The 24161-nt window shown below is 36.3% G+C and overlaps 1 long non-coding RNA gene across 1 annotated transcript; it reads left to right on the top strand.

Annotated features, from left to right (window-relative positions):
* Positions 1 to 7145: 7145 nt before the first annotated feature.
* Positions 7146 to 7474, top strand: LOC133793967 (uncharacterized). The gene is made up of 3 exons (XR_009875050.1): positions 7146 to 7212; positions 7289 to 7363; positions 7455 to 7474. It is a non-coding gene; the product is annotated as an uncharacterized LOC133793967 (long non-coding RNA).
* Positions 7475 to 24161: the final 16687 nt, after the last annotated feature.

Raw genomic sequence — 24161 nt, 5'->3', positions numbered from 1 at the left:
ATTAATACACAGAACAAACTAAGAGCACCATAAGGCATTTAAACGAGCTCAAAAGATGGTAAACTTGCTTAAAATTTCTTAGGGGTAATCAGGGAATCCGCATCTTAATAACTTCAGTATATTTTCCCTTCTTATATATATTTCCTTTTATTCTAGGTTGTATTTATCAAGAGAGGCTGCCTTATCAATAATCAAAACATAGCAAATGTAACTCTCTTATTTGGACAGGTTTCAAAGTTAGACTGAAACCAAATAAATTTAGGATGTTTATAACTAAGTTGGAGGTAACAAATAAAACCACTAACTAGATGAATCAATAGCACTAAGAAGAAACAGAAGAAATGTTAGTCATAATATACCACAGATAGTACCTAGTCTCAATAGCACCATAAACTAGCAACCTGTCTTTCCAGACTTGTACAAGAATCCCAAAACACAGCACTCAGCACAAACACTCAACATTTTTCTACTTTTCCCAAATCCCCATCCAAAGAACTAATAAAATAGAGAGGATAACTCCAAAAAAATTATAATTTTAATCTCATATAATGGCATGGAATCCAGCTACTAATATATTCAAGAAAAATTATTTATTTGCTATAATTTTTCTTGAATATATTACACATTTTTATTTTTATATATAGGACTAAGTTAAATGTACTCGATTAAGATTTATAGAGGAGTTTCAACTCAAAACTAATTCACAATAAGCAGAGTAATATATAGTCTAACATTTATTTGATGTAAGACACTTTGTTTATAGTTTTATCTAGCATAAAAAATTGAAAAACAATGGTCAAAAAGCTGAATTTAACTATTATCCTCAAATTATAAGATTATGCAGACTCAACATGAAGAGAATAACACTACACATTGGGAGCATCACTCAGATTGAGTATGGTTCTGCCATCATTCATCAATTGACTTTTCTCTAATAAGAATCTGAATAACAGCTTTATTGAAACATAAATCTCAATAGCATAATGATACCGCAATATCTGACAAGTATAGATGCATAAATAATCAAATATAAAAACATAATTTTAGAGACCCAATGCTGTTAAAAGTAAAAAAGAACAATCCAAGAAAGATTTGAGAAAACACATGAACATCCTGAGTTAAGTGGAACACACAGAGCTCTGTACACAGAAGCACTGACACCCTCTCCAACTTCTTCATATAATTTATAATCATTTGCATCAAGCGGGAATCTCTTCTCTGAAATATAATCCATGCTTTATTCTATATAACACTGTTAAGACCCACTTTGCTCCTATATTTCCCAGAGAACATAAAGACGATGTATTCCAAGGAGGTAAGCTTCAATATAATGCACGATTTGTTCCAAATCAGTAGCATTTTCCTTGTGTTCAATACAATATAGCAGATGAATCCAATGACTTCATCAAGACGTTTCTTTATTAATTGAACCCTTATAAAGCAGAATGGATCTTAAAACACTAAATACTAGCTAATAACAGGTCAAAATCAGATCTATAAACCACAAATCTGGAATCAATTATACATTTATATCCATTAACATTAACTTTTCATCGGGTAATTGAACCAGCACTAAACACAATCAGAAAAGGTACGAGACCATAAAGACATCCCAAACACTCTATAGGGAACTAGAACAAATTTGTAAATTGGAATTAAGTAATTAACTCCACTCTAGAATCTTTAGCAAAAGTGATCATTTAACTCTGAACTAGCAACTCTGCCCTTGAATGAAATTCAATAAAGCTTTAAACTTCAATAACCCAAATATACTGAAATTCAACCAAGGCATGTTTTATTTTAAAAGCATGTGTGTGAATGACCTTGTCATGACCCTGATATTACAACCGCAAATAATGTGATTGTCTTGTCTAACAGTTGTTAAACCCAGACAAAAAACAAGATTTTAGTAAGAGAACAACATCAAATACAAATTCATTGGAGATGGATAAAAGTTGGATCCATCTTAACAGGTTAATAACCAAAATCATATAGTTTATTTTGGATATAAGTTTAAGTGTTAGTGCTTGATTATTGACGTATGCTCTAAAATTGTAGAGCAACAGTGTAATATGAGCAAAAAGCTAGAGAGTTTGTTAAGACAGCCATGACGAATCTTGGATTTCCAGCCAAGATTCTTTGTCCATGCAACAAATGTCACAATCTAAGACATCAACTTTCACACGAAGTTGTCGAACACTTAGTTTTGTGGGGCATGGACCAATCTTACAAAACATGGTTTCATCATGGGGAAGATCCAGTCCAACGCAGCACGACAAACACAAGTTATGAATATGATTTATTTCGGGCAGCGGGAGTATTTTCAAGTAACGCCAATGATTTTGGTGATGATAACAATGATGCTGATTTTCAGAGTTTACTAGCGGATGCTGAATCTCCATTGTATGAAGGTTGTTCAAAGTATACAAAAATTTCGTCTATTGTTGGGCTGTATAATCTAAAAACAAAGCATGGAATCTCAGATGTTGGCATTAGTGAGATGTTGGAGATGATCAAAGAAATGTTGCCGAAAGATAATCTCCTACTGACATCAATGTATGCAGTTAAAAAGTTTCTAAAGATGTTTGATCTGAGCTATAAGCATATCGATGCTTGTGTCAACTATTGTTGTTTGCATACAAAAGAGAATTCTAATGCCCAAGTATGTCCCACTTTTCAATATCCAAGATGGAAGAAAAACGAACAGACAAAAGAGATTCTACAAGGGCAGCCTGCAAAGGCATTGAGATATTTTCCTATTATACCAAGGTTTCAAAGGATGTTTAGAAAAGAAGAGACGAATTTAAGCTTAAAATGGCATTCAACCAATAAAAGAACAGACAGGAAAATGCGGCACCCGGTAGATTCAGAGGCTTGGGATGCAGTTTATGAGAGATGGCCAGATTTTCAACTTGAACCTAACAACCTTCGATTAGGACTTGCTGCTGATGGGATCAATCCTTACAAAAATATGAGTTCTACGTATAGTTGTTGGCCTTTAATGCTCATTGTATATAATCTGCCACCTGCGTTGTGCATGAAGGATGAATTTACTTTTCTATCTATGTTGATTCCTGGACCTAAACAACCTAGGAATGACATAGATGTTTACTTAGAGCCCTTAATTGATGAGTTACTTGAATTATGGAATGGTGTTTATACATATGATATTTCTACAAAGAAGTTTTTTAATTTAAGGGCCATGTTGCTATGGACCATAAATGATTTTCCAGCTTATGGAAACTTAGCTGGATGTGTGACTAAAGGAAAGTATGGTTGTCCTGTTTGTGGTGAGCACTTAAATGTTGTTTGGTTGAAGCATAGCAAAAAGATGTCATTTTTGCAATCATATTCGATTACTACCACAAGAACACCGTTACAGAAAGAAGAAATATACAACAGCAAGGGCAAGGGAAAGAGCACAACAATGTCCAATTATATTGACAGGTGTTGAAGTAGCTGAGCAGTTAAGCAAAGTGACTAATGACTTTGGAAAGGGAAAAAAGAGGAGTCGTGGTATAGACACAGAATAAATCTGGAAGAAGCATTCTATTTTTTTAGGCTGCCTTATTGGGAAATATTAGTTGTTCGTCATAACCTTGATGTTATGCATGTTGAAAAGAATGTTTGTGAAAGCATACTTAACACATTGCTCGATTGCAAAGGAAAATCTAAAGATCACTACAACTCGAGATTAGATTTGAGAGAGATGGGCATTATGCCTCATCTCCATCCGTATGAAGAAAATGGTGTTACTCGTCTTCCTGCTGCAGCTTATACTCTATCAAAATCTAATAAGAAGTTGCTTTGTGAGAGGCTATTTGACTTGAAATTGCCTTATGGATATAGCTCTAACATTAGAAACTGTGTAGATGTGGAGAAACAGAAGCTGACAGGACTTAAGTCTCATGATTGTCATGTGATTATGCAACAACTATTGCCTATTGCTATAAGGGGTTTAATGGAAGAAGGTTGTAGAGAGACAATTCTTCGGCTCTCTAAGTTTTTCCATGGATTGTGTCAACGTGTGGTTGATAAGGAGGAAATTATGAAATTGGAACTAGAAGCCTTTGAAATTCTTTGTCAACTAGAAGAATATTTCCCTCCTTCTTTCTTTGATCCAATGATTCACTTGGTTGTTCATTTAGCACGAGAAGTTAGACTTTGTGGTCTGGTGCAATTTCGAAGGATGTACCATTTTGAGAGATATATGAAAGTATTGAAAGGATTTGTAGCAAACTATGCACGACCAGAAGGATGTATTGCAAATCTCTATCTTGCTGTTGAATGTGTACACTTTTGTGAAACATTTTTAAAGCAAAATGATAATCAAGATAGTACATTACTAGAAGAAAATCCTTTATCAGCAGCAGAGTGCTTTGAGCTTGACCGATTGAACTTGGCAGTAGCGCATCGGTATGTGTTGTTTAACTCGGATATTGTAGAACCATTTCTCAATGTCCATATGGATGAGCTGAAAGAAAGACACTCAAATCTGAATAAAAATCAAACTTTGTTGTGGAATCGACATTCTGAAGGGTTCCCGTTATGGTTTTATGAAAAGGTTGTATTCTATTGCCAAGATAAAAGTTTACGTTTTGTTTTAGTGTACAAATTTCTTACAAGTATATTTTTATTTTCAGATTTCTAACATGAACAAAGTAGATGACATGTTAGCTCAATTGGCTGAAGGTCCAAGTCGCGGTGTCACTTCCTACAAAGGGTACATGATTAATGGAATTCGATTCCATAAAAAAGGAGCTGAAAAAATAACTCAAAACAGCGGTGTATACTTGGAAGCACATGACAGTGGGCAATTGAATGATAAAGAAGAGTATTTTGGTGTTATCAAGGATATAATTATGCTTGATTATCGTACTTTTAAGGTGCCATTGTTTTGGTGTGATTGGGCGAATATTCGAATGGGTGTAAAGAAGTCGGAGTTCTATACGCTTATAAATTTTAATATAGGACAAGCTCAATCCATTAGGGATTCATTTGTATTAGCTTCACAAGTGAAAAAAGCTTTTTATGCAAGGGTGAATGAGTCAAGTAATTGGTATATAGCTTTAAAGGATTCAAATAGAGGGTGTTTTGGACTTGAATCCAATGAAGAAAATTGAGTTTCCTGTTGTCTCTTATGTACTTTGAATGAAACAAATCTGCTTACACTTTTTGTATGTAATTTTGGTGTATTATTACTCTTTTGTTGAATGAAACAAATGTGGTTTTATTACTCTCTACGGTGAACTTTATGATTTTATTTTAATTTGAATGAAATAATTCTGGTTTTATGGTTTTGGTGTATGTTTATTACTCTTTGGTGATCTGCATTTCTGATTTATATACCATGTTATCTTTCTTTTTATATTGCAGCAATTTCAACTTGAAAAATGAGTGCATTACGAAGATCTCCAAAAAAACACCTTTGTCCAGGTGCTTTATGCAATCTTGTGGCCAAAAAGTGAAAAGCATCATTGAAGACTCAAGCTGATTGTGACGATATGTTGCTTGGAAGCCCTGTTTTAAAGAAAAAGAGTGCTCTTCGTAGGTTTTCTGCACCTGTTAGAGTTGTAATTGATTCACCACCTGCTCTTAGTACTAGAGCAGCAACTCGTCGTATGGTCTATGATACAGAGCTAGATCTAAATGATGATGTGGAATACATGAAGATGTCACTTGGAAGTTCAAAAACTAAACGATCTCTTAATTATGAAGTAGATAAGGTAGTTGATAGTGTTTGTGAAAAAGGAGTAAGGGAGGAACATGAAGAGATAGCTAATGAGGAAAGGGTTGGTGTAGAATTTGAAGGGGCTGTTGCACAATGTGAAGAAGTGCCTGATGCAGAATGTGAAGAAGTGGCTGAGATAGAACTTGAACAACCTCTTAGAAAATCTGTTAGATTACAAAAAACAACTGATGAGGCAAATCAAACTGAGATTAAAGAAATACCTCAAGATGTAGATGTGAATGTAATGAACTTAGCCAAGAAGACAAGGGGAAAAACTCTATTGGAAAATCTTACTAAGAGGAACAATGACTTAAGGATAATAAATTGGAATGAAAAAGGGAAACCAGTTGGTACTAACTCAGTGCAATTTTCTTCTTTTGTGGGCGCTCTTGTGCGAGAGGTTGTTCCTTACACTATTTCAGATTGGAGGAAAGTTTCACCAATGATGAGAGATATTCTTTGGGCATCTATTCAGGTAGAATTACAAGTTTTATGAGTGTATTTTTTTATATATATTCAGCTCTATACTTAAACATATAATATGTTATTCTATATTCTATTGTAGGCACAATATGACTTACATGATGAGTGGCAAAAAAAGATGTGCTTTGAAATGATGGCAGAACTATGGAGAGCTGGGAAATCTAGACTTGTAAAAGATATTATCAATGCAAAAAATGAGAGTGAACGACTAGCCTTAAAGCCGGATTGCATAAAAAGTGATGTAGAATGGAGAGCATTTGTTGCCAAAAATATTAGTAAAGAACATTTGGTAAGAAATATGATGTAAGAAGTGATGTTGCTGCCTCTTTTATCTCTGTTGGTGTTAAATTAAATATAGTTATGCCTCTTTTACTTATTTATTAAATAGGATATAAGGGCCAAATACCAAGAGAGAAGAAAGAAAGCTGTTCCACACACCTTAAGTCGAAGAGGATATGCTCGAACAATTGATGATATGGTAATAATTAAGTTTTATACTGTTTGTATTTTTGCTTCCATTATTGTAGTCTCTATTTTATAATCTCTATTGATGTATTGTGTAGAAGAAAGAAAATGAAGATGGTAAAATATCTAGAATCGATGCTTTTCGGAGAGCCCATACCAAGAAGAATGATGAACCTGTAAACCCAACGACATCTGATATTTTTGTGAGTATTAGTCATTTAATTTTTGTGAATTTTTACTTATTTTCCATAATGCATACATTAGTTATACTAATTTATATGCAGGGTTCATTGAATGAGATTCTCCTTGAAGACCCAAAATCTGGAACTACAGACAACGCTGATGAGAATGCCTTGACAAAATTGTTTGGTAACCCAAAATCTGGTCGTTTAATCGGACAAGGAAGAGGCGTAACAAGGTCAAAGCTAACTGTTGTTAATATGTGTAATAGCAAAATCTCCAAGTTAGAAGAAGAGCAACATAATATGAAGCTCAAAATGACTGAAATGATGAATCTACTTAAAGAACACTTGGTGGTATTTCTATCTTGCACTTATAAATCTTAGTTTTCTTTTCTTCCAATAAAACTTATCTTGGTTTTATATTTAGGTTGGTGGTAAAGTGACACCAAGCGAAGGACAGTCTCGCAATGTACCGCAGTCAAACAATATTCAGTCCCCTAAGGTAAATTATAAAAGTTGTTATTGTTTTAAATTTTCATTTTAGAAGAAAAATTACAGAAACTAATATATTGTCCTTAAAATAAATTTGGTAGAGTATTGCACTAGAAAAAAGACATGACTTTACAGAAGGGAAGAATGCTTGCTACTTGCTTGACTGGGCAGATGCAATTGTTGCTGAAGGTTGTTGGGATTCTAGTGATCCATAGATAACTGTACATGGAAAGCCTCTTGGACCAGACTTTATGCGAGTATGGGTTGATGTTGCTATTGTACCAGAATCTTACTTATTTCGTCCTAATCATGCGATGCTTACAATACAAGAAGCAGTTGGTTCCACAGTTGCATGGCCTTCTAAAAAAGTTATTCCAAGAGGTACATTTTCATACTCAAAAAATAATTAATGTCTTATAATTTAGTGTTTGGTTTCTTTGTTTGCTTTGGTGTAGTTGTGAATCCATTATTTTGTATGTGGTGTCCTTTCTTGGATATAATTTCCATAGCATTTTTCTTGAAGTAATTTGTGATGCTAGATAATAACAATAAAATATTTCTTTGTTTATTTTGCAGATATGACAAGCGAAGTATAAAAGGATACTTAAGACTCCTTGAAAGTAGTAACTTTGTTTATTTCTTTGTGTTGAAAGTATTAACTTTTAGACTCATTGAATACTTAGAGAATATTTTGTTGTTGATGACAGTGTTGAATGTTTTAAACTAAATTGTGGATTGTTAATTCAATGTAGAATGTTCTTACTTTTTGTTATTTGAAAATCAAGTTCATTTGATGATGCTAGTATATATTAGAAAGCTAATTTTAATTATATAAAAAAAATTAAAATATAATAGAATAAATTAGTGTTATATAAATAAAATATATAATGAGAATTTAAATATATCTAAATATAACAATAATACGAAAATTGAGTTATAATATATATTACAATAACACTTTTTATGCAAAGAATTATGTTATGCAAACTTCATTATATAACACAAATAATGTGTTATACTAAAGTATAGTATAACACAAAAAATGTGTTATACTAAAGTGTAGTATAACACAAAAAATATGTTATACTAAAGTGTAGTATAACACAAAAAAAGTGTTATACTAAAGTGTAGTATAACACAAAAAAAGTGTTATACTAAAGTGTAGTATAACACAAAAAAAATGTTATATAATCGACTATAAATAACATAATTCAACACTTATCTATATATTAAAATAACACAGAAATTGTGTTATCGTTGACAATACAATAACACATCTGTATAACACTGATAAAGTGTTATGTAAAGTACCCTGACCTACGATAACATAGTCGGTCTGAACACATCAGAAAGTGTTATCGTAGGTTTTGATAACACATTTTTGGTGTTATTAAAAGCATTTTTTCTTGTAGTGAAATAGGATTTAGTACAAAGCATCTCCCAAAAATACCCCTGGCTGTGACAGCCAGGCAGACCAGACATGTACGCATCGCCTCACGCTCTCCATACTCATGGTTGGTTGGCCTTCCCCTTGCCCTTACCTGCACCATAGAGCACCTATGAGCCGAAGCCCAGCAAGAAAACTCCATATAAATAGATAACATATGCAAATCAATCACTCAGCATATAACAAGTTCGCCAGTAGGCTAAACATATAGTGCCATGCCGTCCCAAGTGCTTTACCAGGCCCTGGGTTCGCGGTCTACACCGTAAGGATATCCCAGGTATCCTTTAGGGTCCTACCCTAGCAACTCGAACTCTGCGTGCTAAACGCTGCTCCCGGCCCCCTTGCTGTTCTCGGCCTTCACCGTTCCCAGCCCTTGCCATTCTCGGCCTTCATCGTTCCCAGCCTATGCCGTTCATTCACATATTTGCATACATAGCATGATTAATCAAACACTTAAACACATATTAACATAATCAATGGGCTATGCCCTGCACATAATCATATAGGGTCGTGCCCTGCAACACAACTAGGACCTCGCCCTGCTCTATGGGTACAACAGTTTTCTTACCTGTGTCCCGCGCTTCATGTGCACCGAAATCTCGAACATGGTCCTCTAACCTGAGCCTTGCTGAAAACCTAGTCACAACACATACATAGCACTCTCATTCCTAACCAGTTTATAATCATCTCTCGGAACCAATCCCGTGCTCTCGGGACCTCCCTTTCCCCCCCCCCCCCACAAGGTAGCGGAAACATCCCTCGAGCCCCCTAAGCCAAATCCCCAAAAACACATTTTTCCCCTGCCCAGAAACTGGCCTAGCGCCACGGCACAACCCTTTAGGGGCCGTGGCGCCCAGAATGATGCCCTCCTCCTGATTCAACCTAGTGCCGCGGCGCGGAAGAACAAGGCCGCGACGCTCATACGCGAACCCAGAAAACTGGGTTTTTCCCCAACATTTTCCTGAGCCAAAAATCTTCCAAATCAACCCCAAGATACTCCCAAGTCCCAAATCAACTTAAAACCCCAAATAGACAGTATAGTAACCTAGAAACAACAACAATTAGCTTAAATAAACATTCAAACCCATAGTTCACCAAATGGTTTAAAACTTCATAAAACTTAAACCATAACAGAGCATAACCTCAGAATTGCATGGAATTCTTACCTTAAACAAGAATTCGACCTTAAGCTTCCTCCAAATCCAACTCCAAACTAAACCCCTTTGATTTCCATGCTGAATTTAGCCAAACTTCATCCCAAGAATCCACCAAGAAAAAACACATATTAGCTCCCAACCTTAACATTTCTCAGCAGAATCCAATCAAGAAACTGATTTAAAACTTACCTTTGAGCCTAGGTCAATCTCCCAATTGCTAGCCTGGAATCCCTTGAACTCTGGCCTAAAATCCTTCAAAATTAGTCACTTTAGAGAGGGAGAGGGAGAGCATCGAATGGGAGAGAAAGAGAAAATTGGTTTCCTTTTTTCCTTCTTCTATTTTTTGGTTAAGTGTTTCTAGAGTCCCAGCTCCCAAGTTGAGCATATCCATTTGCTCAAAATGACCCAATTACCCCTTAAGTTAACCTAAGTCCTCATATTTCTCCAAGGGAAATTTAGTCTTTTAACACAACTCGCTAAGTCCTCGAGTATGCCTAAAAATCCCCGTTAAACCTCGACGCATCTAAACCATTACTAAATTACTAACCGTTACTCAATAATTCCCGAACACTTTATAATATTCCAAAAATACCCTTAAGCTCCTCCCAAGCCAGGTATCTAACCCCATTGTGACTTTCTAGCTAAACAACTCTCTAGGACCGTCTCGGACCGTGCACCACAACTATATCACCACTCACACGTGCTATCAATCACAATACATACAAGTATTACATTTATGCCCTCAACGGGCTAAAATTACAAATATGCCCCTAACAACCAAATGGGGCCCACATGCATATTTAATTCACCTAAGCATGCATTTCTAATCACATATTCACTAAATTCACATATTTAATACAATATAACAATTATTTCCCTCCAGGCACGTTAATCAAGGCCCTAAGCCTTATTAGCAAATTTGGGTCGCTACAATCTTTGTTTATTTTCTTTCTTTATACATATATATTTATGACAACCTTATTTGTGAACTAGTTCTTTTTTGTTCTTTTCAGGCGAAGAGATGGAACAACCCGGAGCTCCTGACCTCTGAACTGCTTTCCAGACTAAGCAAGTCGGCTTGGGCCTCGTCATAAAGAGGCTCAGGATCTTGAAGAAATTCCCCTGCAGCGGGCAACACCTCAAGATCCCCTGCCAAGGGGAAAGACACGAGTTCAACTCGGGAATAAGTTCCGGTGAGTTCTGTTAACACTAAGGTTCCCCCTCCTCCTCCACCTCGATTCGCGCTTCCTCAGGCCCAAGTAATACAAGCTGAGCCTCCAACCCCATTCGTTCGAATACCAGTAGATCCCCAGGATCTGGAAAAGATCCCTGAAGCTTTTCGAGGTATCATTTACGAGACTGTGAGTCATATGGTGGGGCACGCTTATAGGGCCAGCTCGAGGGATCTAAGGACCATTGAGGAGCGGAGCCCGGAGAATGTCACCGAATTAACTATGGGGATGAACCTCACTGTAAGTTGTCTTTCCTTGGTGAAAAATTTATTCTTATTGTGATCAAGGGTATATCTCTGACTTGTTTTGTTATTTTGCAGTCTCTCCTGGCCCAGTATCGCAGCATAGCCCGTGCTAGGGCTAGAAACGATGAGCTCCGGGTCGATCTGAATGCTGCCAACACTGCCCTGACTACCGCTATAGAAGGCGAGCAGGCCACCAAAGCTACCTTGGCGGCTGCTCAAAAGAGTGAGCATGATGCTAAGGCCGCTTTCACCGTCCTAGGAAAGCGAGCAGGCTGTGAAGACTGCATTTTCTTCCCTCCAAGCTCAAACTGCGCAACTTTAGGCCGAGGTTGATGAAGCCAAAGAAAAACTACTTGAAGCCGAGGTCGCAGTCAAAAAAGAATAGGCGACCTCATTGTCTTCCATGGAAGAAATGCTATACCAGTGTTGGGCCTTCAACCTGGATGGGAACTTCTCTTTCATGGGGGCCGAGCTGTGGGATCTGTACCTTGCAAGATTCAAGGCTCGGCTCTTGCAAGAACTGTCAGAGATTGGTGAGGCTTCCGGAGCAGCTGAGGGAGATGGCAAGGAGGTCACCTCGGTTGGGCGAACTGGTGGAGCTCAATGATAGCTTTTTTGTATTAGTCTGTAATTGTTTAACATATTTTTTTTACTAAACAATTTCCTTTGGGCTCAGTTCAAGGTTTTTCTCCTCGAGATAATTTTTCTGCTTTATTTCAATATACATCTAACTTTTTGATCCATTTATCCCTCCTTTACTATCTCTCATGTTTATGAATCCTTAGACTTGTACATTCAAAATTTTAGGAATCGATTTTTAGATCGGGATAGAATTTATCGAGCTTGGTTATATCCAAGTTGTGTGTTGATTTGTATCATACCTATTAAAAGTCAGACCTTGAACCCGGTTATATCCGGGGTTTTTAATTTATTTAAACTTAGTTCGTGTTAGGTTTATTGATAACACGAGCTTTAACAAGCCCTTGATATTAAATAATTTTCCCAACTTTCCAAGTTTCGGACCTGGTTGCGTCCAGGGTTTTCAATTATTTAAACTTAGTTCGTGTTAGGCTTATTGATAACTCGAGCTTTAACAAGCCCTTGATATTAAACAATTTTCCCAACTTTCCAAGTTTCGGACCTGGTTGCGTCCAGGGTTTTAAATGACTTTAAATTTAGTTTGCGCTAGGATTATTGAAAATTCGAAGTTTAAAAAGCCATTGAATAATCAATATTTCCAAGCTTCTAAATTTCGGACCTGGTTTCGTCCAGGATTTTAAATGATTTCAACTTATTTCGCGCTAGGTTCATTGAAAACTCGAGCTCTTAAAAAGTTGTTGAATAATCAAATTTTCCAAGCCTCTAAGTTTTGGACCTGGTTGTACCCAGGGATTTTAATGATTTAAACTTACCAAGCAAGCTTAATTTTTCCAATCTCGGGTTATATGCTCCCCAAGTAACCAATATGTAGAAGCTTTCTTGGTTGCTTTTACAAAACTAGAACACTAACTCATACTATCTTAAAGATTATTTAATAATCCACCTATTATTTAGGGGATTTTATAAATAAGCCTTACATTGATGGTGGTGCTACTGATAATATTATTTCAAATGTAGGGCGTTCCAGGTCCGTGGGACTACTTCTCCATTCAGTCCAGCTGTCTTGAAAGTTCCTTCTCGAAAAACCTCAACGACTTGATATCGTCCCTCCCAATTCGGGCCTAAAACACCATCCTTGGGATCTTCATTTGCAAGAAATACCCTTCGGAGAACCAGTTCGCCCTATCCAAATCTACGCATCTTAACTTTAGAATTAAAATAGCGAGTGATTTTTTGTTGATACTGGGTGAGCTGTAACTGCGACTCTTCTCGTTTTTCTTCAATCAGATCGAGGGATGCGTTAAGTAGTCCCTCATTCTTCTCCTAGTTGAATGTCCTTTGCCTGTGAGTGGCTACCATGGCTTCGACTGGAAGGACGACCTCGCTTCCAAAAGTTAAGGAAAAAGGAGTCTGTCCTGTGGAGGTTCTGTGAGAAGTTTGGTATGCCCAAAGTACTTGCGGGAGCTGTTCGGGCCATAATCCTTTGGCCTCGTCTAACTTCTTCTTCAGGTTTGCCTTTAGGGTTTTGTTCACAGCCTCGAGGGTTTTGTCTCTAGTCCCTAGGTTATCTGGGGGCTGTTCAACAGCTCCCATCCTATCATACACGTTTGATGGATTATTGTCCCTCCAAGCTCGAGCTTGGTTTGGTGGGGCATTCCCGTTATCACGTACTATGGAAGGACCTCCCTCTTGTCGAGTATAACTAACATCTTCATTCCGAGTTGGATTCCTTCTCTACAATTTCAGACGTCACGCAAATCAGGTTGTGAATCATACCGAGGGCTTTGTGCCGAACTCAGATGATTTCTCAGATCGCCCTCGGACCTACCACTTCGACGACTTTCAGTTCAGTAACTCCCGTTTGTGAAGCTTACAACTCACGGTTGGGGTTGAGGATCTGGGTTTTCAACATGTGTTTGTGGGACATAGGTACTGGCAGATGGAGGAGGATTTCTCCTACTGTCTCCATAAGCTGAAATGTCCCGTGTAGGATGAGGTGGCATCGGATGTCTTATAGGTGACGGGGGATGCCTTATTGGTGAGGCAATCCTTGTCCTATTAGGGCGAACTAGATTAGCCCGCCTTTGTTCTGCTCCATTATTTCTAGCTCTTTGCGCCTGACGATCCGATTGTGACGTAGGAGGGTGTAACGACCCAAAATTACTAATAAGGCTTAAAGGCCTTGATTAGTGTGTCGAGAGAGCATAATTGGTATTTATGTGAATTAGTGATTAAAATGCATGACTATGTGATATGCATGATCCTATGATTATATGGATATGTGAAATGCATGTTTATGAGAATTAATATGCATGTGGGCCCTGTTTAGTTTATAAGGGCATAAATGTAATTATGTGTGATAAATTGTTGAGACCACATTATTATGTGGATATATTTGCAGCATATGGCTCAAGACGGTCTTAGTGAGTGGATGGGCGAAATAGTCATGACGGGGATTTATACCCGGCTTGGGGAAGCCTGGGGGTATTTTCAGGAACTTAGTAATTATTTTGGGGATTAATAGATATTGGGTAAATAATTGGTGATTAATTGGATGATGGGATTTGATTGGTAAATATTAGGAACACTCGAGGAAATAGCGAGAATTGAGGGTAAATGACTATTTTAACCCTTAGATTAAATAAAGGATTAGTGGGTATGTGGAGGGGCAAAGTGGTATTTTCCATAGAAGGGATATACACTGATTATTTAGGAAGAAAACAGAAGAGAATAGAACCTCCCTTGCCTCTTCATACCACTCTCACATATCACTCTCTCTCTCTTGATGACTGAAACTTTTGGGGTTGTTGAAGGAAGTTTAAGGCTTGAAAGCTAAGGGTGAAGAAAGGGCTGAAGCTTGGGCATGGAATTGGAGTCTTAAAAGGAAATCTAGAGGGGTTGCAAACTGGGAATTGGAGCTAGCAAACAGGGTAGAACTCAGGTACAATTGAGGTAAATTTTGAACTTTCATCTTTGATTTTCTTATTAGGCTTGTGCTAGAAATTCTAGTTGGCTTGAGTATGAGTTTGGTAGTTAGCTTTGAGTGAATTAAACAGTTGGTTTGGGTTCTTTGATGATGAGTTCTACCTGATAATTGGGCTGGTGACCTTGGTGAAATTTCTATGGTTTTGGTGATTAAATAGTGTGATTTACTCTAAAATTCGTAGTTGATTTGGGGTTGAATTAAGAGGATAAATTGGGAAAAATTATGGGTTGATGTGTTGGTGTTCTTGGCTAGCAAGAAGAAGAGAAACTCAGGTTTTCTCTGGGATGAAGAGGCGCGCTGCGACTTAGACAGGGGGCACCGCGGCGCGTGTGGCCTTCTGGCCTGGGATGCAATTTGATTTGGGGGCGCGCTGCGACTTGCCTGGCCAAGTAATGATCGCCTCCCCTTTGGCAAGTCGCGACTTGCTGAGTCAAGTTGTGACCCGCCTGGGAGTTCTGGTCTTGGAAGTATTTCAGGTGTTATTAGGGCTCGAGGGTTCGATCCTAGGTGCTAGGGACGATTTCTACTAACCGGTTTAGTAGAAATTGAGGTCCCGGAGGCTAGTTTTGTTCCCTAGGTATTACGTTTCTAATTGGAAGTTGATAGATATCCATGGCCTTTGTGACTAGGTTTATCGTCGAGGCTCGAGGCTAAGGACTGTGCCCAGAATCGATTCACCTTCTCCGTTCAGAATCAAAGGTAAGAAAACTGCACTCGGTTATATGATTATGTTGGGACTAAGAGTTCTCTATACTTGTATGCAATGTCATATGATGGTATTATGCCATGTGAACATGAAATAAATGACCTAAGAGTGCTAGAATTAATATTGGCGCACAAGGACGCGGCTCGGGCACTGGTAGCTGAGGTTAATTATATAATCATTGAGCTCGGCCTAAGTGAGTCGGAGTCAGTGGGATAAATAGAGGGTACGGCCTAAGGGCGTCGACCCTGGATATTGTATGATATGATTACTGTTATTAATCTGATGATTATGGCATGTTCATTACCTGCATGAATGATTATTGGTTTGCAGTTTGATATCACTGATTATGTGAATGATGTGGTCTGCTGAGTATCTGATTGATGATTTGTGAATTATCTAGTTATTGATTATTGATCGTGCTCTGTAATATAGTTTTCTTGCTGGGCCTTGGCTCATGGGTGCTACGTGGTGCAGGTAAAGGAAATGGTAAGATGGATCAACCATGGGTTGGAGAGCTCTAGGGGCGAGGTGTACATTGTCAGCTGCTCGGCCGCCACAGTCGAGGGAATGTACAGGGACGGAAACCGAAAATGTGTATTTTTCCATTAGAATGGCCTTAATTGTTTATAAATTTTTTTGAAGTTTTGTAAATATGTTCTTTAAACCCTGTTTTTAGGATCCCATGTACTAAACATTTATTTTAATGAAAATTATCTGTTTATGACCAAAACCTTTTAAACCTAATTTGTTTATGACATTAGGATCACATTTTCATTTAAATGACTTGATTAGCAAGTCCTGCACTATTTTAAACACACAGTGTAATGGTCTTGGTTATCCAAGGCGTTATAGAGGATTTGCTGGAACATTGTGTCTCTGTGAGTCTGTCCCAACCCCTCCTCGTGGGTTGCCATAGGAATTCCTAGGTGCTTGTGAAGGAGGGCACCGAACTTGGGGTTGCGATTCTAACCGATCGACTTATATGCTGATGACCCCTATGAGGGCCACTGGGATGTAACACCCCACGTCACTATGGCTGCTTCTCTTGTTGATATAGGTAGTACCCATCAATCCATTTAAGCCCTTTACAACTGTGTAGTCCCATACCTACACAGTCTTAGAATCATCACACTTGACCTTCCTCAGGCAATGTGGGATTGCACTGCTTTACCCGGTCTTTCCCCTTACGGATCACGTGATTCTGACTGTCACAATCACCCTCCCTTACGGGCCCGACGTCCCCGTCGGCCACACTTCCAATTGGGTCAAGGCTCTGATACAATTTGTAACGCCCCACATCACTTTGGCTGCTTCCTAGAATGACGACTGGCCCTACAAACCAACACGAGTCTTTCCAGCCTGCTTTGTCCTCACTTGCACGCTTCCTGGGAAAACTTCCCAGGAGGTCACCCATCTTGAGATTACTCCAGGTCAAACACGCTTACCTTTAAAGTTCTCAAGTGATGGGCTACCGAAAAAAAGATGCATCTTGTTGATATAGGTAGTACCCATCAATCTATTTAAGCCCTCTACAACTGTGTAGTCCCATACCTACACAGTCTTAGAATCATCACACTTGACCTTCCCCAGGCGATGTGGGATTTGACAGCTTTACCCGGTCTTTCCCCTTACGGATCACGTGATTCTGACTGTCACATGGGATGAGCATTTTGGCGATCTCGCCCTATAGGCATAGAACTTGGGGTGGCAGTTCTGACTAAACGACTTGGTTTGGATCGATTATTCCTGTGGGACTTGTGAGACCCACTTTGCCTCTTTCTGACATTAACTTCGATTGTGAGAGAGGGTAACCGGGCCAAAACCTCCTCAATTTTCCTATTTTCCTTAGCAAGATGGCTTCTTAACTGCATATTTTCCATCTCAACGACAATTAAGTAGTCTGGGTTTGGATTCGGTGGCAATGACGCCGAACTCCCAGTGTTGCCATGACTCGCCAGTTGTTTTCCCGGACGTTGCTGGACTTCAGGACCATGCTCGTTCGAGACAGTGGTGTGATGGGCCTCCTGCCCACCAGGCTGTTCTATCTCATTGTCGTGCATTAAGCGAGTGAGCACCATGATGAGATTCGACTGGGATTTTGATGAAGCACTAATTTCGCTCTCAATGAAAGCACCAAACTATTGACGCAGTTTTTTGCCAACAGTGTATTAAGAAATAATAAGGTAGATTAGTGCTTAGTAATAAACCGTAATGAAAAATGAAATGAATTCAGAAGAACACAAATATTTTACGTGGTTCAGTGGTTAAAATCCACCTACTCCACGAGTCTATATTATTGTTGTTTCTCTCTTTATTTTGGCAGAGTTTTAGTATTACAGAATAATAGTCCATTTTCCTGTCCTACATTCCCAGTATTTATAAATGAATTCCATAGACAGGTTTGGGTAACCGCGTGAGTCAATCACGCATATACTTATTTATTATATTTAATACATATATTTCCCATTTATAATGGGATATGATTTTATCATAAAGTAAATGTTCTCTTAATATCTGGGACATTAAATATGACAGCCTAGTCATAAATAAGCATATAAAAGGACCCGAGTCTTTGGGGATCCGCGGGTGTGCAATATATTAGAATTACCACGAGCTGAATATCTTCTCCAAGCTCATACTTCGACTGTCATTTGAATATTATGAACTCGCGCTTCACAACCTTCGTGTCTGTAGCTCAGATTAAACTCAGGACGCCTAATATCACACATGTCCACAGGAAACTGGAGTTGTCTACTTGGATAATAATCAGATATCATTCCCTTTGTTATTTCTCCGTATATTTGTTTGCCACTTGTACCCAAACTTGGGCTAAAATTATGGTACAACAATTATAATAATAATAAATGTAATTTTTTAAATTTAAATGAGATATTTATATGATATAATTATTTAAATATAGATAAATATCTTTTTTGTGAATTTATATATATTCTAAACATACTCTATTAATCTCATATTTTCCTCTATTCTAATTTCCTCTTTTTTTGTTATCTTCTTTTCTCTAAATTCTATCAATTTCAATTTTCAATGAATTCTAATTCATATCTCCAAATTTGATTGATTTACGTGTTAATGATAACATAATCCTCTCGGGTATTTATTCAATTATTAATGTTAGTTAATCTTTAAAGTTTTTATTTTAAATCATTGATCTTGATATTCTAACATCTTCATCTTATTATTCTATCATATTATAGATGTTATTAGATGTTTATGTTGTATGGGTGATATTGAGATTGTTGGAGGTGGTTGGGAAAAAGAGACATCAAAGTTTTAACAAAATTGTAAGTATAAGTTAATCGATAAATCTTCAAATAGATTCTGTAGCATCATTAATTGAAAGATTTTCCACCATCTCCAATGGTGTGGAAACTATTGCGAGTTCTAATATATTTATATTATATTTAATTACTATTATTATTTAAAATGATTAAAAAATAGAAAAATAATAAAATTGATATAACCATCTTGTTTTTTATCTGCTTATTCGTGGTTAATTAATTTACTATTATTATTTTAAATTTAAATAAGATGTTAATTTTTTTATTTATAATAATATGTTCATATCTATTTTTGTAGACCTTTTTTTTTTAAAATTAAAGATATTTTATAAGAAAAAAATATATTTTTTTGTATATGAATATAAATTTAAATAATTATTTTTTAAATTAATTAAATATTATTCTCGATGGATATTATTATTATTATATGTGAAGTTTTGGTACAATTTGAATTTGAATCTTATTATTATGACACAAAAGTCTATAATCTCTCTAAAAAATTATTCTTTTTTTTTTTTCGGAAGAGATACGAGTAAATAGACTGGAAAAAAAAAATCTAAATTTACCATCTCATCAAAATATGCCGCTACATAGAAAATGTAATTTATATATATATATATTGTAATATCTTTTAGTAGCAATAGTATATAATAACTTATCACACAAGGCAAACAATAATCATGTCCAGCAATCCAATTCATCAAATCTAAATGAAGTAAATGGTATCTATGCATAAAGGAACTTAATAATAGGAAGCAAAAAACCCTTAAAGCTTGACTTTATAGAATTAAGCCACTCAAGTTCAATTTGTTTCTAAGATCAAATAATCAACAAATCAAAATATGGGACACTGTCATTGCCTTGACAATAATGTGATAAACCAATTGAAGAAATTCTATTTGGCAAAAACATAAATAATACCTATAAAGTTCGTCATCAGATATATTTTAAATGACAATGTCAAAATTGGAAAATATTACACAGTTAACGGTTTCTATGTATAAATGAACTTAATAATAGGAAGCAAAAAACCCTTAAAACATGGTTTTATAGAATTAAGTTACTCAAGTTTCATTTGTTCCTAAGCTCAAATAATTAACAAATCAAAATCTAGGATACTGCCATTGCCTTGACAATATGTGATAAGTCAATTGAAGCAATTTTATTTGGCAAAAAACATAAATAATTCCTATAAAGTTCTTCGTCAGATATATTTTAAATGACAATGTCAAAATTGGAAAATGTCACACAATTTTTTTTTCAAATAAAAGGAGAATTCAAGTCAAAATCTCTAATCTATTTATAATTTTTCTATATTTTTTATTCTATTTTATTTAATTTATGATTATTAAATAATTAAAAAAAACAAAATATCTAAAATCATCAATAACGGCAATGCCTCTTCCGTAACTCTTTTTCTTTTTAATATTTATTAATAACTAATTTTTTAATAATTATTATAATAAATAAACCATATATAAATTCACATTTATCTTGAAGATTTTCCAATTCATGATAATCTTTTTATTGTTTCATATTTCAAATTCAAAATTTAAAATATCGTAATTTATTTATAAATAACTAATGTATTTTAATAATTTTAATAATAAATAATCTCATATAATTGACATTTATTTCAAAATTTTCTATCTGTATTTATCTTTTTATTGTTTTGACATTTCAAATTTAAAATAAAAATATTTTTATTTATATTTAAATAAGATATTTAGGAATAAATATGTAACGCCCTGGATAGCCAATATCGTTACATTGTGTGTTTTAAAGGTGCAAGACTTGCCAACCAAGTCATTTAATTCAAAACGTGTTACTGAAACTATAGTTGAACCAGGGTTAAAAGATTTTGGTCTCAAAAGCTACATTTCTTATAAATAATCATTTTCTTTTTACATGGGATCCCAAGAGTACTAATATTAAGATTGTCTACAAAAGATTCAAGATTTAAATACAGTGATTAGCCATATTAAGGCAAAACAGACAGTTAAACATATCCTGTCCTGTTCCACTCCTCGGCCGTGGCGGCCGAACAGCTGACTATGTACATTCAGCCCTGCAGCCCTCCATCTCAGGATTGGTCTAACTTGCCTTTGCCTTTACCTGCACCACGAAGCACCCGTGAGCCAAGGCCCAGCAAGAAAACACAATAACAAAGCACAATCATTCAATAGACAATCAGATAACTCATACTGCATAAGCATGTACACAACAATTTAAGCATTCATGTTAATAAAGTATTCATTATACCAAGTATATCAATTCATATCAATAATCAATCCACATATGATAACTAGGGTTAACGCCCTTAGGCCGCACCCTCTGTTTACCCCACTGACTCCGGCCCGCTTAAACCGAGCTCAGTGAATATTAAGCTGTCCTCGGCTACTAGTGGCCGAGCCGCGCCCTGTGCGCAAGTATAATCTACGGCACCCTTAGGCCGTTTACCACATGTCCCATGGCGTAATACCACCTATGACATTATATAGATATCGGGAGCACTTAGTCCCATCACAAACACATAACCGGGTGCAATTTTCTTACCTTTAGATTCGCTAGCTTTGTTCAATTGATCCTCAAGCACGATCCCTCTTGAGCCCTAGCGCACACCTAGTCACAATCATAGATCAGAATCTTCACCAAACCTCAAGTCCAAAACCTAGCCTCGGGACCAATCCCGAGCCCTCGGGAAGCTCTAATTCCACTAAACGGGGTGGCGGAATCAAACCCCGAACCCCCGGGCAAAAACCCTTGAAAATAACCCAAAAATCCCTTTCTGGAAACAGGGTAGCGCTAGAGCGCTCTAAGGAGAGCGCTACAACGCTACAAACAGAGCCAAAAGGCTCAGAAACTTCAGGGCCTAGCGCTACAGCGCCCAGTGACTAGCGCTGTAGCGCTAGTCACAGTACAACCCTGCACAACATTTTCTCCTTCGAATTTTCCCGAGCCAAACCTACTCAAAACCCAACCAAACTTCAAAGCAAGCCTTCCAACCTCCTCCATTCATCCCAAACATCCAAACCACACATAACTCAAACACATGCACCCCAAATCAAGGAAATCACCATGGCTAAACCTAAAGCTCAGAAACTCAACAAAACCACATAATTCACAAAGCTTACAGCTAGAGTTCATTACCTCTGATGGATGAGCTTAGCCTAGGTTGTGTCCCACTCTTGCTTAGCCTTCTCCTCCTCAAATCTTCAGCCTCAACTCCCTAGAATTCCCACAGAATTTTGCTTAGGAAAACCAGCTCAACATCAACACTAGGAACTGAAAACTAACCTCAAAGTCTTACCTCAACTGGTGAACAACCTTAGCTAGTTTCCCCAATCTGATCAAGACCTCAAGCATACAATCTTAGCCTTAAGCTCCTTTGGATTCAAGCCTTAAACCTCCAGAAGAAAATGGTGAGGAAGTCCCAATCTGACCTTAGAAATTGCCCTGTTTTTCTTTCCCTTTTTCCTTCTCTTCTTTCCTTTCTTTCCTTCAGAATTCCAGCCCTTCCTACACAATCCACTAAGTATAAAGCCTAATAACATTTATCCCTTATAATCCAAATGACCACAATACCCTCCCATAATTCCTAAGCCTTTTAATCCACCTAGGGGCATTTTGGTCATTTCACCCAATTCCCGCTAATTCCTCGAGTGTCTCTAATATTTACCACTTACTTCCCGACACCTAACTAATCACCAATTATATTCCTCAATGTCAAAATTGACCCCAATATATTCTCTAAATTCTCAGAAATACCCCTAGGCTCGCCCCGAGCCGGGTATAAATCCCCGCCGTGACTTTTTCGCTAAACCGCTCACTGGGATCGCCTCGAGTCACAGATTACAAATATATCCACATAATAATGTGATCTCGAAAATTTATCACATATATATACAATTATGCCCTCAACGGGCCAAAATTACAATTATGCCCTTCTAACCTAATCAGGGCCTACATGCATACCAATACACATAGTCATGCATCACAGATATTCAAATAGTCATATAACATGCGTTTAATCATTAAATCACATATAATCCAGTTATGCCCTCCCGACACACTAATCAAGGCCCTTAAGCCTTATTAGTAAATTTTGGTCGTTACAAAATAATTTTTTAATAATTATAATAATAAATGAATCATATATAAATTGACATTTATCTTCAAGATTTATTGTTTTGATATTTCAAATTTAAAACCAAAATATCTTAACAATTAAAAATATCAACATGTATACACGTGATATTAATTTCATTAAGAACATTATTAATTAAATTAATAAAAATATTTATTTTAAAAAAATGAACGATTGTGCAAAATGTCATGATTTATAAATTTTCTACCCTAAAAATATAAAAATCTTAAAAACTTTATATAATAAACAAAAAAATAACACAAAGCGTATAAAATAATACTAATATTGAATAAAAGCACACATACAACAAGTAGTTTGAATTTATTTTTGGCACTTTAATTATTCAGAATTTCTCGAAAACCTGGAGGAGGCTCGCTATATAATGAAAATTATCATGAAGAAAAAAAATTACGGTCAAGATGCCCTTACGTATACATATAAGGAGCATATGTGTACGGGTAGCGTGAAAAGGAATCCATTAAACACAATCTCCCAAAAATTATTTAAATATATATTTTAATATTACAAAAAACTGCGCGAAGCGCGGCTATGTTTTCTAGTTGTCCATATATATCTATCTTTTGACATCAATTATCTTTTATAACTCATTGTTTTTTATATATAGAATTCTCTCGTCAAACACAATTTTAGTGAAATTTATTTCTAATAGTATCAAAATATCTTACCTAATATATTAAAAAAATTAACTTTAAAATTATTTTTTAATTACTTACTTTTTTGTTTGGTATTTTTTAATTAATTTTAATTAATCACAAATGTAAAATTTTGAAACATCAATAATTTGTTTTGGGATATTTGCGGAAAATAAATCAACATTTGCAGTTTGTTGTGATTTCGTTAGTCCTCATCTGTTATGTCTTTTAATGAGCTGATTGGACAGACATGTGTCATGCTTTTATTGTTCAAACTCATAATTATTTTTAAAAATTAATTAAAAATATATTTGAAAATATGAAAATAAATAA

The sequence above is a fragment of the Humulus lupulus genome, chromosome 8, assembly GCF_963169125.1.
Source record: "Humulus lupulus chromosome 8, drHumLupu1.1, whole genome shotgun sequence".
In the NCBI taxonomy this organism is placed as follows: Eukaryota; Viridiplantae; Streptophyta; class Magnoliopsida; order Rosales; family Cannabaceae; genus Humulus; species Humulus lupulus.
Note: the sequence above shows the minus strand (reverse complement) of the source record. Positions and strands in the feature narration are given on the sequence as shown.